The sequence below is a fragment of the Pseudopipra pipra genome, chromosome 2 (assembly GCF_036250125.1).
Source record: "Pseudopipra pipra isolate bDixPip1 chromosome 2, bDixPip1.hap1, whole genome shotgun sequence".
Lineage (NCBI taxonomy): Eukaryota > Metazoa > Chordata > Aves > Passeriformes > Pipridae > Pseudopipra > Pseudopipra pipra.
In genome coordinates, this window is record NC_087550.1 from 25,765,524 (window position 1) to 25,781,829 (window position 16,306).

Consider the following 16,306-nt stretch of genomic DNA (forward strand, 5'->3'; position numbering starts at 1 on the left):
AAAATGAGAGGCTGAAGCTGGCGACTGTTTTAATTTGTCTTGGATACTCTAATGTGGAACCCCCAGTTGGAGATAATTAAAAAATAAAGTCTTCCAAGTGTTGGAGTCTGCCCATGCTAACAGTTACGTGATACAACTGGACTTGAGGTGATCCTAGTTGGGAAAGGGAGATGAGGAATTGCACTTAGGGAGGAAGGAAAAAAGGTGGTATGCATTTTACTGCATCTGATGATGACTGAGGAGGAGTGATGCAGAAATGGCAGTCAGTCCACCCAGGCATGACCCTTAGTTGAACTTTTTGATTAGTGCCTGAGTCCCGCTGCAATGAAGTTGCAAAATCAGTATTGCTTTCTGATGCAGGAAATAAAGAAAAAAAGGTCCTGTTACTTTCCCTGTCATTTCAGCTTTAAACAGCCTTAGCAGTGGGCTTCTTGCTAGGATAAAAGATGTAGGTGAGGAGACAAGATCCTGAAGATCCAGCTGCCTGCTCAGAACGCAGCCATTTTCAAAGTGTGGTCAGGTTGCTGATGGCCTGGTTGAGCTTAGATCTAAATATTGGCAGGGAGGACTGGGGTTCTGTACCTCTGAGCATCTATGCCAGAGCTGAACCGTGCCCTGTGAGTTCACAGTGCTCCTCTTTGGGCTGTCCCTCTGCTGTAGTGTAGCTGAGGCTCCTTTGCAGCCAGGTCCAACCACGTCTTGCAGGAATGCTTTTTGGCTACAGTTGCTGCTCAGGAGTAACACCTCACCTGGACCAGGAGCGTTTCTTGCATTTCATGCTGTGACTCATTAGTCCATCTTCCAAAAGAAAATACTCTGAAGCCATGACTGGAGCAAGCACTGACTAACGTTAAACGAAAGTTTCACCCCACTGTGACAGCTTTAACATCCTTGTCTGGATAAGGGACTGAGGGAGCTGTGACTGGGATGAGTGAGGCTCTGATAATTGGGGAAGGGAGCAGGTAACCAGGGTGGTGAAAGCAACGTAAGATGTTTTATATTGGCCCTAGATGTTTGATATTCACAGGCTAGGTAATATGCAGTAATTAGAGACAGCATTTACAGCAGCTTCTCCTTAGCGCAATGAGCTCTTGTCACATGGTTGAGCTCATCCTGACTTTTTTTCCACCCTCAAAGGGCAGGATGTGCTGGTGGCAACAGCGTCTCCTTTAACCTAAAATTACAAGGAAGATTTCGCATGAAGGGCCCATGACTCACCTCCACGTGGCCAGCAAAGGGACCTGAAATAGCATCAGTCCCTGAGCAGATGGGCACAGAAGGGCTCCCAGAAGAGAAAGTTCACAGGGGATGGATGGACACCAGACATGTGTGCCCAACTCATGCATATCCTTTGCTGGAGGTGGGGGCCTGAGTTAGAAGGATAAGGTCAGGACATAGGACCAGCTGGGGATGGTACCCACCAGGATTTGGGAGCCTCAGCAGACCTCTACAGAGCAGTTACCTCACTTAGTGCTAGGCTCTTGCAGAGGTGTTTTTTTCCCCAGTAATCCTTCATTTTCATGAGACCCGCCAATTAGCAAGAAGAAAGGCACTAGTCTCTCCTGGAGGCCTGCTCTCTAGCACCATTCCTTAAGGGATAAAGCAGTTTTCTGCCAGATTTGACAGCAGGCAACTCTGAGCCCCTCCACAGTGCTCACTCGCCCCTGACTTCATGGCCTGAAAACAGGAGGAGGGCAAAACATCCCCCTCCAACCTATTAGGCCTCTGAACCAGCTGATTAGCCAAAGCAGAAAGCAGATTAACCCCAATTAGATAGAAATGTATAAACAAATATATTCAGTAAAGCCTTTTGGATAGGTTCCCCAGGAGACTGGCTTTGAACATACCTCCCAGGGACCTTCCATAGCTTACACTCACAGCTTCATACTCCATCAGCTCCTAAATTGTGCCAGTGCTTGGGGCCCCTTCTGTGCTCTCACACAGCTCCTGCTGCACTTGCTTCAGATATTGCTGTGCTCCTCTCCCTCATGCTCTGCCTCACCTCCAGCCTCTGCAGTCCTTCTCCTTCTCTCTCCCCATCACTCCATGCACCATCCCATGAGTCTCTGGACTCCTGGGCTTTGCTGACGAAAAGTATGGCAGAAGGTCTGTATCCATGGAAAGTTTTACTTCCTACATGGAATGACAGAAACCCCTCTCATCACACTCATCTTTGCTCCCATGAGGTCATTCATCTCCTTGCTTCTTTCATCTGGCTTCCCAAGCACAATAACATCTTCACTTGTGTTAACCTTTGAACCCTCTTGCTCTCCAGAAGTCTGGAAAATGGCTGGTTTGCTCAGCTCTGGTAACAGCAGCCATAGGATCTTGTATTTCTATGCTCTCTTTTACTTCAGAAGCCCCCAGATTTCCCATATGGTACACAAAAAATTCTCTCTGCCTCTGGGAGGCCTGTGCTGCTGTCAGGCAAACAGCCAGTTCAAACAGCCCAGAGGGGAGATCTGATCAGGAAGGAGATACCAAAAAACTCTCCAGTGAAATGCCACTGGAACTTTCCTACTATAGCTTGAAAACAGCTGTGCTTCCTAAGCATGCCTGGGAAGGTTGGTGTCACCTCCCAGAGGTTTGCCCAGCCAGCACCCCTATGTCCTGTGCACTTGCTGAAATGGATCTCTGATGCACAGAAACAGCCAGAAAGTGAAGGATGGTTAGAAAATCTTCAGCCATGAGGAATGGGAAACCTTTCCACAGGCCAAGCAGCTCAGCTTCTCCCCTTACTGCTTTAGAGAGGAGGTTGAACAGCCAGCAGAAAAAAACCCTCACAGTAGTTTTTCTAAATGTTAAAGGAAAAAAAAAAGGGGATCCTTGACAGCGTGTCACATGCATGGACTGGGACCCGCAGCTGACAGGAATGAGAGCTAAAAATAGATATCAGTGCTAATGGGCTCAGAGCTGCCTTCGGTGAATGAGTCCCAAGGTGAATTATGAAATCTAACACGCGTTCTCTCCCTAACAAGTGTGGTTTCTATCAAGGCTTATTTACTTTGGTCTTCATTCCTGTCGGACATAGGATACTACTCTCAGGTTTCACAACGAAACAGATCTGGGCCTGATGGGGAGTCAGCCAAGAAGTCAACAGGAGCACTATTATGGAGGATGCAGCTCCACACATCTCAGCAACAGCACTGGCCAAAGGAGCTTCTGGTTGTGACCCTTGCCTAGACAAACTGACCCAGCTAAATTGTGATGCCCCTCGGTGACTTGGCTTTCAAATAACCTCCTGAAATCCTGCATTCGAACAACACCTGCCAGTCTACCCATGCTTATCTTGGTGATACATATTCGGGGGTGAGGATCTGATTGCTTTCATCCAGCCGATGCCCACCTGCATCCCTATAAATCTGGTCTGGCTGAGGCATGGTAACAGAGCTCAATTCTGTTGAATGGTGCTTGTGATGGCTTTGTCCCATGTGTTGGGAGGATGGACAGCACCTGATCCAGAAGAAAAAACAGAGCAGCACAGGCATGAAGCCTGACTGTGCATGAATTGTTGTCTCAAAAATTCACTAAATATTTTGAAAGAACAAGTTTATACTTATCTACTCTGCCCATGGCATGGCCAGGGTGTGTTTGATCTGATGGCAGGAGCCCTGCTGTGAGGTTTACCACATCATCCAGCTACAGCCTGAAATGGCCGGGAATAGTCTCCCCACAGCTCAGTGCTGCCCCAGCAGGCAAAGTTGGGCCTATGGGTAAAGGAGTGGGGGAAGGGGGTGCTTAATAGGCAGTTGGAGTTTTTCTCTCCAGTTAGGATATTTTCTCCTGTTGTTTTCAGCTGTAACTACAACTTGTTATCCAGGAACATTTTTTCTGTTCCTCCCCCCTCCGCCTCTTAAAAAATGCTTTCAAAAAGCAAATCTGTGCAACAGCCAGTCTAAAACACAGTTGTCCCCAGCCTACTTCTTATCACACGTGCTTGCCTGCATGCTGTTACTTCTCTGCTCTTCCAGGGTTTTTTTAGGAGGCAATTAATCCCCAGAGGGATTAAAATAGAAATGAAGAGTGTTTTTCCTTGGAGAGAACATTTCCGAATGACCTTCCTTCTCCTCTGCAGTGAAAATTGACCATCTTGGATGAATCGCTCCCAAAGCAACAGATTCCACTTGAAGGTTTCCGGCAAAGTCTTCTCATTATCATAGACCAGGGGTCAGGAACAGCTCAGCTGCACTGTTGGCATCCAGCACGAGTTAATGGAAACAGTGTGATCACCTGGAAATAATGAAGGTATGATAGGAAAGAAAACTTAATACTGGGATGAGCACCCTCAGGATCTGCTGGGGAAGGTCTATTTTTGTCACATACAGAGCAGTCAGGGTAGGATCCTCACTACCTCCTCTGGAAGCAGTAAGATAGCTACAGTTTGCTCAGTCCTTCCTCTTTTTTATTCTGGGTTTCAATGTGTTTTTGTAACCAGCTGTCTGAAGTCATCAACATCCGTAAACCCCCATGTGCCATTACTGGAATCAAGGAACTTGCACTGGTGTCAGCAGGGTCCCTTCTCATGCCTGCATGTGAAATTCCCAAATTACTACCAAATTTGGAAGAAGCACTAAGAACCTCTTCTTCCTCTCTATCTTTGAGTTACTCCCTTGTGTGAAGCTCTCCACTCATACTGCTGTATTCACATGGTTGCTGGATCCTCAGCCAACACACATGAATCCATCTCCCCAGCACACACACATGGGGTATGTAACAACCACGTTAGGGCTCTTCTATTCATATTATCCTTAAGGATTGTCCTGTCTTCACTCATATCAGTGGAATATTAACATCTGAACAATCAGGCAAGATCTAGTTGTTTAAATATATGACCACAGATATCTTACAGCTACAGCTGTATAAATACAGCTACATAAATACTCTTTTGCCTGACCACCTTTCAGGCTTGAATAGGCTTGTCCTGCTGTCTAAGGAGAGCTTAGCAATGCTATTGCTCCCAGGGTGTCTCTGGCACTTGAGGCCCGGTACCTCAACATCTCAGCTGTGCCCTAAAGAAGAGTAGGGAGCTGGCTCTGGATGCTCTCCAGCAGCAGACTGGGAAGGGTGCAGCAGCCCCCAGGGACAGGGCTTGGACGCTATGCTCAACAACACAGGGAGAGGCATGTATTTGCCCAAGGTTTAATGGAGATTAACTGAATAGCCAGCAGATCTGGGGAGCAGTTTAGGACATGCCTTGTGGTGCCATGTGATGGTTCAAAATGGATGAGAGAAGCAAAGCCTCCCAAGCCAGCTTTGAGAAAGGCAACCTGCTAGAGTCAAGCTTGAGGAAGGAAGGAGTAAAGAAGAGCCTTTTTTTTTCACAGTTTCACTCCTAGAGCCTTGAGCAGGAAAAGGGAGGTCAGTCCCTCTCTGAATTTCAGGCTAACATCTGTGATCCCACCCTACCAAGGCCTATCCCACCTTACTGAGGAACAAAGGTGTCGTCAGATGCCATGTGTTGTGTTGCTGTTAAACAAACAGCTCTTCACAGGTCTATGGGATGAATTTCTGCACCCACTGAGTATGGTGGTAACACAACTCTCCAGTCCCACAGAGGTGAGGTGGGAGTTGTACACTCCCAGGAGGGCATGGTCAGAGAGGTAGGTTTGATGGAACAGGATATGGCATGGCAGGAGAAGAACAGCCCTTGAGCCCTGTATGGCATGTCCCACCTCAGCCCATTGTTTTCTCTTGAAGCTGTTCCTCTTCCTGGTGCCTGTCCCTGACAGCTGGTGGGACATCACCACTGTATCTTGGACAGTTGTGGCATAGACTGAGACTGTTCAGCAACCCACAGCTTGCATCCCCTTTCTTGCCAGAATAAATGAGAAAGGGGATTTTTGCTTCACTGTAAAGCACTTGGAGGCAGATAGATTTTGCTATAAATGGGAACTTTTTGGTGCTCTGTGGGGAAAACTATGTCACCCTTGGAACAGGAGTGCAGAGCTAGCCAAATCAGAGGTATTCCTCTGTACTCACATAATTCCCAGCTCCTTAAACTTCCCATCACTAGCCAAGGCCATGAGTTAGGGAACATAGGACGGGGGGTGAGAGGCAGGAGGAGAAGGAGTTCTTAGGAGAAGATCAAATCTCAAAACATCATATTTGCACTCATTGGAAGGCAGTAAAGAAGCAAGCAGGACAATTAGAGATAAGGGCAAGCAACACAGTGTTCCCAGCCTGATGTCCTGCCTACTGGTAAAAGTGGGGGTGCAGCCCAATGCATTCTTGACATTTTGTTCTCCCAACTGATGCCAGCTCAGTTCTTATCAGATATCTCCATGGCCAATGATTTTTCACAGTGGATAACACCACTGCATAGGAAACAGTCATAAACCTCTGTCCAGGCAGCTGAGCAGAATGTTCCCTTCCTGGCCTTCATATGGGGATATTTGTGGCTTTACCTTTTCCCCTCTTCCTCACTTAGCCTCTGCCTTGCACATTCACAGCTCTGACCCACCCTGAGTTACACAAAGGCAGTGAACCTCAGACCAGATCTTTCCTCCACTCTTTGGATCCAGTATGACTTCCTCTTCCACAAACAGTACAGACTTACCTTTAAGATTGAACATACTCTTTGGCTGTTCCCTGTTGGCCAAACCAATCTTAAATTGCAGGGACAGTACGGCCAGGATGCAGACTCAGAGCTGGGGCAGGATGGCACATCTGGAGCAAGGCTGCCATCAGTTACCAGCACGGCAGCAGGAGAGGCTATGCTTTGCTCCAGATTCCTCAACTCTCCACAGCAAGAGAATGTCCCTGTCCACCCTCCCCACTGAATGCTGTCCACCCTCCCCTCCATGCTCAAGAATGCTCCCAGCTTTATAGTTTCCATGAGGAAAAATTCCATAACCTTTGCAGTGCCGGACAAGGTGGAGGTGCATCAGCTGACCAACACCACTTCAGGCTTAACATGGGAATCACCTTGCAGCCAACAGAGCCACCTCTGACAGAAATCTGACCTTGAGCATGCTGGCCTGACTTTGCAGCTGAAGTGGCACCTGAGTTTCCCTCTAAAGCAGATCTTTGGCCAAATCTCAAGGATGCTTTGGCTGCTGTTCTTCTTTACGCTGAACTGTGTGAAACTGGGCTTGGTGTCACAGCACTGTGCAAGAGAGACACTCTCCTTGTTCTTCTCTGTGTCCAACTCTCTGCTAAAGCAATGTTTGGGGAGCTCAGTTATGTGTGCCAAAGCCAGGGGAGCTGAGGATGCAATCCAGCTGCTTCCCTTTAGATTTTGTAATCCAGGATAAGAAAGCTTTCCAGCAAGCACTCACACCCTAGTGATAATGGTGACAAAAGCACGCCCTTGCCTAGGTTAACATATGATGATACTGTTAATGTGCGCACCACAGCTTGAGACTTTTTCAGGACTCTCTGGGATGAGTCCTCACAGATTAGGCAACAAGGAGTATGTTAATTTTGGCCAGGCAGCGCTAACTTTGATTTACCTTGGGCTGCTCTGCCCTTGGCTATGTGTCCCAGGGGCTCCCCCTTTGCAGCACCCTCACTCCCAGGGCACAGAGCATGTCCCTCTGGGGCTATCAGAAACCCTGGGGCTGTTCAGAGCCTCAGGCTCTTTGCAAGAGATTTCTGCAAGGCATACATACATATACAAATATACATATGTTAACACATATCTCTGTGCTATATGTCTGTTTTTACACACATGACACTATACTTGCACATCACTAGTGGTTCTGCAGCGCTTTGCAATGGAAGGGTTCTTGAAACTGCAAGAGCAGAGTTTCTGGGAGATGAGCTCTGTGGCTAGTTCCTGAGCCAGTTTAGGCCCTTTCTGAGGTCTTTTTCAGAATAAGCAGGATATTTTTCCATTTTTTTCATTCCTCCATTGTACTGGCAATGATAGGTATCAGCAGCCATCAGTCCGAATCTCTTTTGTGCAGACTGCTTTACCACAGACCCACAGAACTGTAGTCACTCTCATGCACTATCATATTATGGCATCAGCTGTATCCAGCCATGTTAAGATTTTCATGGCTCGTGTGGCTTGCCTAGAGCCTACAGGTCTGGGTGCAGTAATCCTTTACCCACACACCTTGCTCTGACAGATCCTAGCTCCTTTTCTTCCAGTGTTGTGGATTCCCAGCTCTGCAAACCTTTTCAGGACACTATTCACCCAGCCATAGCCATGGGTTTGGAGGGGATGTGCTGTGTTGCTTGGCACAGGCAGAGTTAGTTCTGGCTCTCCAGCAGTCCTTGTTTTCAGTTCCAGCCATGGGCTGGTCTCCTCTAAAGGAGTTGGCTATGCTCCTCTTTTCCTTTCTCCTCTCCTAAAACTACCAAACCTATCAAGCACATGAGAGCCAGATGGTGTAAAAAGTAGGACTGTTTCTCAAGGTCTTCTTATTTGCTCATACCTTGTGCAGGCACTGAGCGAAACAGTCTTTGACTTTCCTCTGCTGCTTCCCATGGCCCCAGAGCTCCAGTGGAGCTTTAAGTGCTCCATTCTTCTGCTCTGAAGTCTTCTTGGTATGTTTGGCACTGTGTGACCATTAGAGATTACTCAGTAATTCAGGTATTAATTTGCAGGACAGAGGCCTGCCTGTGGTCAATAAGGCGGTGCCCTTCTGTTTATTATATGAAAACTGTGCCCCTTCTCTGTCCTGAGAAATGCTTACCACCACCTATAACTGATGGGAACCTTTCCAAACAAAAGCCTGTTAGCACAGAACTGCCAGTTTCCAGCTCCTTGCAATAGTAGGACTATATCTGCCAGATGAAATCCTGCAGGACCAAATCAGATGCCCACAATTCTTGCCTACCGGACCAGAAAAAAGATTTTTTCCTAGCTTTGATCTGGACACTGGCTTACTTTTGAATTCATGAACAAGACACACCACAGAGATCCTTGAGAGGTTTCCCAGGTACCTCTACACATCCCAGCTGGTCCCTCTATCTGTGGCCAGTCTCTAGCACTTCAGAGAGTCAGCTAGAATTGTCCTGACTTTACAGGAATATGCAGGAATGGGGGGCAGTTAAGCAAGTGGCTTGCAGACAGAGACAAAATCTAGCCAAACAGCATGCCTTCCTCCTGACCATGCAGACAGTAAGCACATCTGTGATGGGGAAGGAAACTTTAGAGAGTGCTCTTTGCACCTGGATCACAGCTCAAGAGAAAAGAGAATCTGTAGCTCAGCACCTGCTTCAGGGCACCAAGCATGCACTGCTATAGGTGCCACAAGGTGTGAGGATACAGCAGTCAGATGGTTCCGTGACCTGGCCCCTCTCCCTCACTCCACCAGCTGCATGGGGCCCTGCCAGTGTAAGCCATGTGGTCAGGATTTCCTTTTTCAGCAGATAGGGGAAGGCAGCCTATTGCCAAGAGTGGGTGGGTGGTGAGGGCAGGGACAGCTCACCTAGGCTAGCTGCTGCACACAGAGCTCCCAGCTGGCTCTTGTTCCAGGGGTTATCTACTGACAACACAAGGTCATCAGCCAGCAGCCAAGCTACATTGCTCCACAACCTTGCTTCCTTGTCTGTGTTCTCTGCTGAGACCAATCCCCAGCAGGGACTGGCTGTGGCCTCTCTCCCAGTCTCAGATGAAACTTGCTGGAAGACCCTGACCCAGTGTCTACCCAAGATCCTGGCAAAGGCAGCCTGAAAGAGTAAGGGGCACCATCCCACTCTTTTGGATGGACATGACACTGCTGGTGCACACCGATGCTGATTTCAATGGTTAACACTGTTTGCTTCTCTGAGGGCTGTTTTGGCAAAAACATTTCATCTCCCTAGTGATATAAATACACAGCTGCTTCCTCCAAAATAGGAGGTAAATGGAAGTGTGAAGAGTGAAAGTGTGTGGGGCATCTGTGGTGCTTGTGCTACAAAGAAAAAAGGGAGAGGAAATGAGGCTTAGTGCAAAATACAGGAAGTGGGAGAAAAACAGCACAAAGCAAATGCTACATCCATTGAATGGGACTTGAATTGGTATCTTGGCTGCTGTTTGACTAACTTATGGTATCACTAAATCCCATTCTCCTCACAGGGAAAGAAACCCTGCAACTGTGCATTGTCAGTGTGACGGAAGAAACAACGGCAGCTGATGCTGGTTGGGTCAGTATTACTGTCTGTCTCACAGACCAGTCTTTGTTCTCAGAGTGGTGACAAAGGGCTCCCTTCTTTCCTTCACCTCCCTCGTCTTGTTCATAGGCGTGTTGGAACAGTGAATGTTTTAAGACTATATCAGCTATGGGTGACATGCCTTGGCGAGCTCCCATCAGGACCTCTGCCACCCCTGCCCCCTGGGAGGTGTCCCTCTCATGCACCGGTGCCCTCCATGGAGTGCGCTGGAAAAGGCTCATTCCCTTATCGCCTGGTGGAGCTTGGAGCTGCGTGCTGCTGGAGTCTGTTAGTAGTAAACATGACTACAAGCTCTGAGCCAGCAGGTCCACAGGATATCAGGAGCACGCATGGTGCTCCTGTCACTTTCTTGTTCACCTCTGTTACTCTCAGAGCCTCCTAAACTTGTTACTTGGGCACTCTGCTTCCTGTCTCTCTTGGAAGATGAGTGCGGGGGAAAGGGAGCTGGTGTTGGTGAGTCTTAGCTGGCATCACCAGGGTAATCTCTGTCTCCTTCCGCATGGAAAAAGAGACTTCAGAAGGTTTGGCCAGTTCCTGAGAAGGGGCAAGTTACTGCTGCTGGTATAATCCCAACCTGTAGTGCATGCTTTTCCAAGAAGAGGTAGCCTCTCAGCCAGTGACTTTTGACAAGCGGCTGTGCCCAGTATCTGGCAGAAGAAGAGAGTTTGCAGGGCATTGTGGTGGGTGGCAGAGCTCTTCCAGAAAAGGGACTCAGTTGGAAGACACACTTCCCACATTCAGCCATCCTCTGACTGATGCTCTCTGCCACCCCACCGCCAGGCAGTGAAAGGCTCCTCTCCCAGCATCTGCATGTTGCAAATGGAGACGGCGCATAGCGGGGCAATATCTGAAGACCTAAGAGTGCACCTTCAAGGCCCTTTGATATCATCCCAGTATTCCCAGTCTACGCACTCTGAACAGTTCTTGTCTTAGCTATCAGAGTGGCAGAATTATTTCAGCCACTTTTCTAGTGCTCTTTATCTTGGCAGCCTAAGGACTTCACCTTCGTTACATTTCTCATATTCTTGGTACAGAGGGTTGAACCTGCACAGAGACATAGAGTTACAAAATAGGGCCCGTGCCTTGATGCACACAGGTCCTAACATAAAAAAAGACACATTCAGAGGCATATACACAGACACCCACTTGCCAAATGATCCTGTGACCTTGCACAGGAACAGTACATCGAGATCATGACAGTGCTCTACAAGAAATCCTAAGTGTTACTGTCCCCTATGGGAACCTGGAAAAAGCAGCATAGTACATTAGGTTAGAATGGATGTTTCAGTGTTTCCCTTTCAGAAAACAGGGAAATAATTTTCAACTTCTGAGAGCATCAAACAGCAGTGTGTGGAAGAGTCAACACAGGAGCCACTGCCTCTGCCGTACTTTTGATGCATGAAAGGACCTCAGCAGGAACATCACATGCTGGCCACCGTGTCTGCACACAGGTCTCACCACTGGGAGATGCCTGCAGTCAAGCAATCCCAAATCTGTCTTTGGAAGGTGTGTTTCCAGGTCCAATTTTTACAGGCCAGCACAACTACAAGGAGTGGTCTTCCTTGAACAAAAGATGAACATTTCTGAGTGGAAGTCAAACAGGTGGAGTTGACCACATCAGCCACAACAAAGGGTTCATGACCAATGTTCTCCTCCTCTCTCCTTATGCTTCCTTGGAGCTAATTTTTCCCCTTAGGCTTCCCCTGTCTGATGCCAGGCAACACAACTCTGTCATGAGGCCTCCACAGGCAGCCCAGGAACGCAGCTCAGACTCTCCTGTGGAGTTTGGGTCCTGGATCGTTGTTTTTTTATAGTAGGGATAAGCCAGATGACTCCTTATTAGAGTTAAGTTCAAGAGAAAACTGAAAAGGGAAGATAAAGATGCTTTGGGATGCAAGACATCTTATGCTGTGTTTATTTCCCTTCCCCCCCACCCCATAATAGGGTTCAGAGCAACATGAGGAGCTGTGGTAACGTGGATGTGGTAACCAACAGCAAAAACTGTGCAAATATGCACATTTTTGGGGAGGTCAGCAACAAAGCTTCTTTATGCTAATATCAGCCAACTATGCATCCAGATCTCAGGAGCAATGAGACCAGGGACTGTACTTCATAGTTCAAGTGAAGCTGGGCAAAAACCCATGACCTTGAGTCTATGGCGTTTGAGGAGGAGGGGGGGGGGAATTGACCTGCAGCAGGAATTACGAGTTGCCTACAGCATGGCTTAGCTACCATTTCCCACAGCAGAGCAGGGGGAAGAGCTTAAGCTTGTTTGAGATTGTTTGAGGAAGAGACAGAGTTTGTCTCCAGAGTTGTTTTTTATGGCATGCATCTGAAAATAGTTTACATGTGGCTAGAAGGAAACCTCTTTGTTATTGTGGTTAAAATGACCTCTCAGTACCTAGCCTCTATTTTAAGCAGTTGATGCATACATGTTCTCATGCCAGTACTCTTCAGTCTTTTAGCTGAAATAGCAGTTCTCTTTCATTGGGATTTACCCATCTGATGTATTAATAGGCAGCAATCATATGCCCTCTTAACATTCCTTGTGCTAGGCTAAAAAAAGCAAAGACCGTCTAGACTTCTACAATCACCTCTCTCTTTTTGTCGGGATCACTCTAGTGCCATTCTTTCCACTTGTTAGAATTTTCTCTTTTCCAACTCTTCTGGAAGGTACTTTTCTCCTCCGTACTGGCAGTGCTTCCTTGTATTGTCTCTTCAGCTAACATTTACGTTTTTCCTCCAAGGTCATCAGTGAAGATATGAAATTCGCTGGTGCCAAAACCAGTCTCTAAGGAATTTCATTAGCAATTGCCTACTACTTTATGTTTCAGGGTCTTTTTATTAAGCAATTTGTTACCCACTTTTCAGTTCAAGTGTGAATCCCTGCACTCCCCTGCTTTCACAGCTTCTCAACCATCCTCTGTAAAACCCAAATATCTTTCATATACCACATAACCAATGTTTTAAAAAAATATTTATTCTCCTCCCCAAGCACAAAAATAATAAGAAATACTCTATCTTTCACACAGCCACATTGAATTTTGTCTAATTTTCTGTGCACTTCCATATCTCTAATTATTCCCATTTTGTTCTAGGACAAAAAGAAAAGCTGTTCTAAACTCTTGGGCTGTAAATAACTACATCCCTTTTTTTGTTCCTTAATTAAATTTAGGTAAAATTGTTGATACTAGGCAACTCTCTGGTCCCCATCCAACCTCCATTTGCACAGGTTGATTGTATATCAATGCTATTGGATTTACTACTTGATCTGTCTCCAGGCACCTTCTGATCTAAATAAACCTTGTGAATTTTGCCTTGAGCTCTGATGGGATTTCCAGACACTTTTAGCCATCAACTTGTAATCCCCTTCTTCTACACCATCTTTCCTGCAAAATGAGGCAAAACTTCTGGTTTGTAGAGCATGCCTTGATCTTAGCTGCACTGCGCAGAGGTCTGATGTCTTGCCTTGTTCTTTTTACCTTTACAAAGAACTTTATTCAGTACCTCTGCGAGATCTATCTCACCTTGATTTCTGGTGACTGACATGTCTTTTTTTCTAAACTTTGTGACCTCTGCCATGTAGATTTCTTTTCTGACCACTCCCATCTTTCCAGGAGGATTATTTTTCACCGGTAAGTCAATTTTCTATATTTTCTCTGTTGCCATGCTGAGTCTGAATGCCTTTCACATACAAATACTTAAGACTTTTAACTCAAGTTGTTCATCACTTCAGTTCCATAACTTCTCTGACCATTAACATTTTAAGGTTGAAAAATCTTAGCTGTGGCCCCATGGTATTTACTCTTCCATTTAATTTAAACAGAATCAGCCTCTGTACAGTCAAGGTTAAAAGTTATCTTCAGCCACATTACTCTGCAATGTCTCACTGGTTAACAAGACCAGGTCAAACACAACAGCAGATGTGGTTAGTTTGCTGCCTCTTTAGTGAAGAAACGTAAGCCAGTGCATCCCAGAATACCTGGGCCCAGCCTATGGTAGTAGCACTTTATTCTCCATGTAAAAAGTTAAAACCTGTAGTAATGACAATCCCTGGTTATGCATATCATTCTAAAACCATGAAAGAAAGTCATCAGCATCAAGGCACAACCTTGGATAACCACAGCAGAACTACAGCTGTCTTTCCTCAAGGTGATTTGAACACAGACAGAATCTGCTTATCACCTCTGTTCGTGCTTGTTTCTTCACACTCAAGAATATCATGAACAGGCAATACTACCACAGGCCCCACTTGTCTTTGCTCTTCTGAGCAGGATAAATCTTTCAGTCTCAGTGGTCCAGCCACACCAGCTGTCCATCCTGACTCTGAAAGTCCTGGCATACACAGCCTGCATATTGCTCATGAGGTCCTTGCCTTAGCAATCAGGCACTTCCATTGTTTTTCCTAGTTTCCCGTATATACTGGCTATATAATCTTGGATGGAGTTTCAGTTTTCTGCTCTAATAACTATTACGCTCCTGCTCTCTTATGTTCCTTTAGTCATTGCTATATTTTAATATCTATGCTCCTCCTTCAACTACACATCAAAAGCCAGTATGGAAACCACACAAGTCCCTACTAAAAATCCCCCACAAAATACCAAGTCCTCCACCCTATATCTTAGTCTAAAGCCTGTCTCGGGTGTCTCGTTCCCGGCAGGCTGTGTTCTTCCACACCCGTACTCAAGCTGCCAAGGAGAGTCCTCTTCCTTTGGATCCCTTCAAAGAGACAACACACTGCTGGCAGGAGTTCCCAAGGAATCTGTAATGTCTGGGCCATAGATTTGCCCTTCTCTTAGGACATGTTTCACTGAGGTATGTAAAGTGCCTTGAGCAGTATCTGTAGTCATCCTTCTTCCATTTCAGTGGGAATCTAGCTCCCTCATTTGTCTCAACATGAAGGGAATCGCTGGATTATTCTCTTTTCCTGAAGACACATTTTCAATTCAGATCCCCTTTTGTAACAGGAATTGTCTTAAAGTGTTCCCATTCACACAGACCTATCTTTCCTGGTACTTCTGGTAGTCTCTTCCCCTTGCCCTTTGCAGTACTTCCTGCAGCCTCTTCTCCTTTCCAGGTTCTTGGACTCATGTTTCCATGGCCTCTGACCTCAAGCCATCCCCATCTCTTCTTTTCATTCTCTGCTGAGTTCACTTTTTCCTTTTCTGTTCTTGTTGCTTTTCCTTCCCATTCCCAGTCCACAAGCTTTTTCTCAAACTTCAAATGAAGCAGTAGCAGGGAAGAACTTGCACATGCCTGATAAACTCTGCTCTGATGCTTGCTCAGAAGTTATGGTAGGGATGACTGGAGTGCATTCCTCTCTACGCTGAAAACTTGAACTCATGAAAAGGGCTGAGAGATTTCAGCAGCACAGAAACTGTAATCCTAATTTAAGTTTACCCAGATCCCACCTCTGAAGTGGCCTGATGATTCAAAGAAGCAAAGCAGACTGCAGCAGCATGAGGCCAGAACACACAACAGCCTTACCTCAAGACAGCAATTCCCATTACAAGTGTGAGTTGAGAATCTCATTTCCCCAGGAGGTAGGCAGCTACTACTCCTCACATCACACATCATGGTGACAGACAGAGGTTAAGTAACCTGTTTCTTGCTATTGACAACTAGAAGACAGCTCTAGACACTGCTGTTGCCTGCCCCTTGGCACTGGATGAGAGCTGCCAAGGAGGTGGGGGACTCAGGCAATGTGCCTCTATGGTAGATATCTCCATCTGACTGTGTTGCCTAGAATCCATTAAACAGTACAGGTGGAGGCAGAAATGATGGACATATCTTCAGCACCCTAGTCCAAGTGCCATTACGTCCTGCTCCATTCTGCTAACATCTGAACCACAGTTTGGGTACTGCACTGTTCAGCACAGCACCACTGGGTAGCATTGCTCAGATGGAAGATGTGTGTTTCCTCCACTAACTTTATATCCCAGATAGAGAGGGTTGTGTTGTCTAAGGTGACTGACATGATGCTCCCTCTTGCTGAGTTGAGAAGCAAACTGTCATAGCACAGCAAAGGATGTCGTTGTCACAGAACCATCTCCCCTCACCTCCCATTGGCCTTGCTCAAGGTCATTCTGTATGGCAGCAACAGGAATAGAGCGTGTGAATTCCACCTCCTTATCCCACTTGACCCAGGGCTAGGATCAGCTGGGAAAAAGTAATATCTGTCCAAGCATGGCAGCAGTGCTCG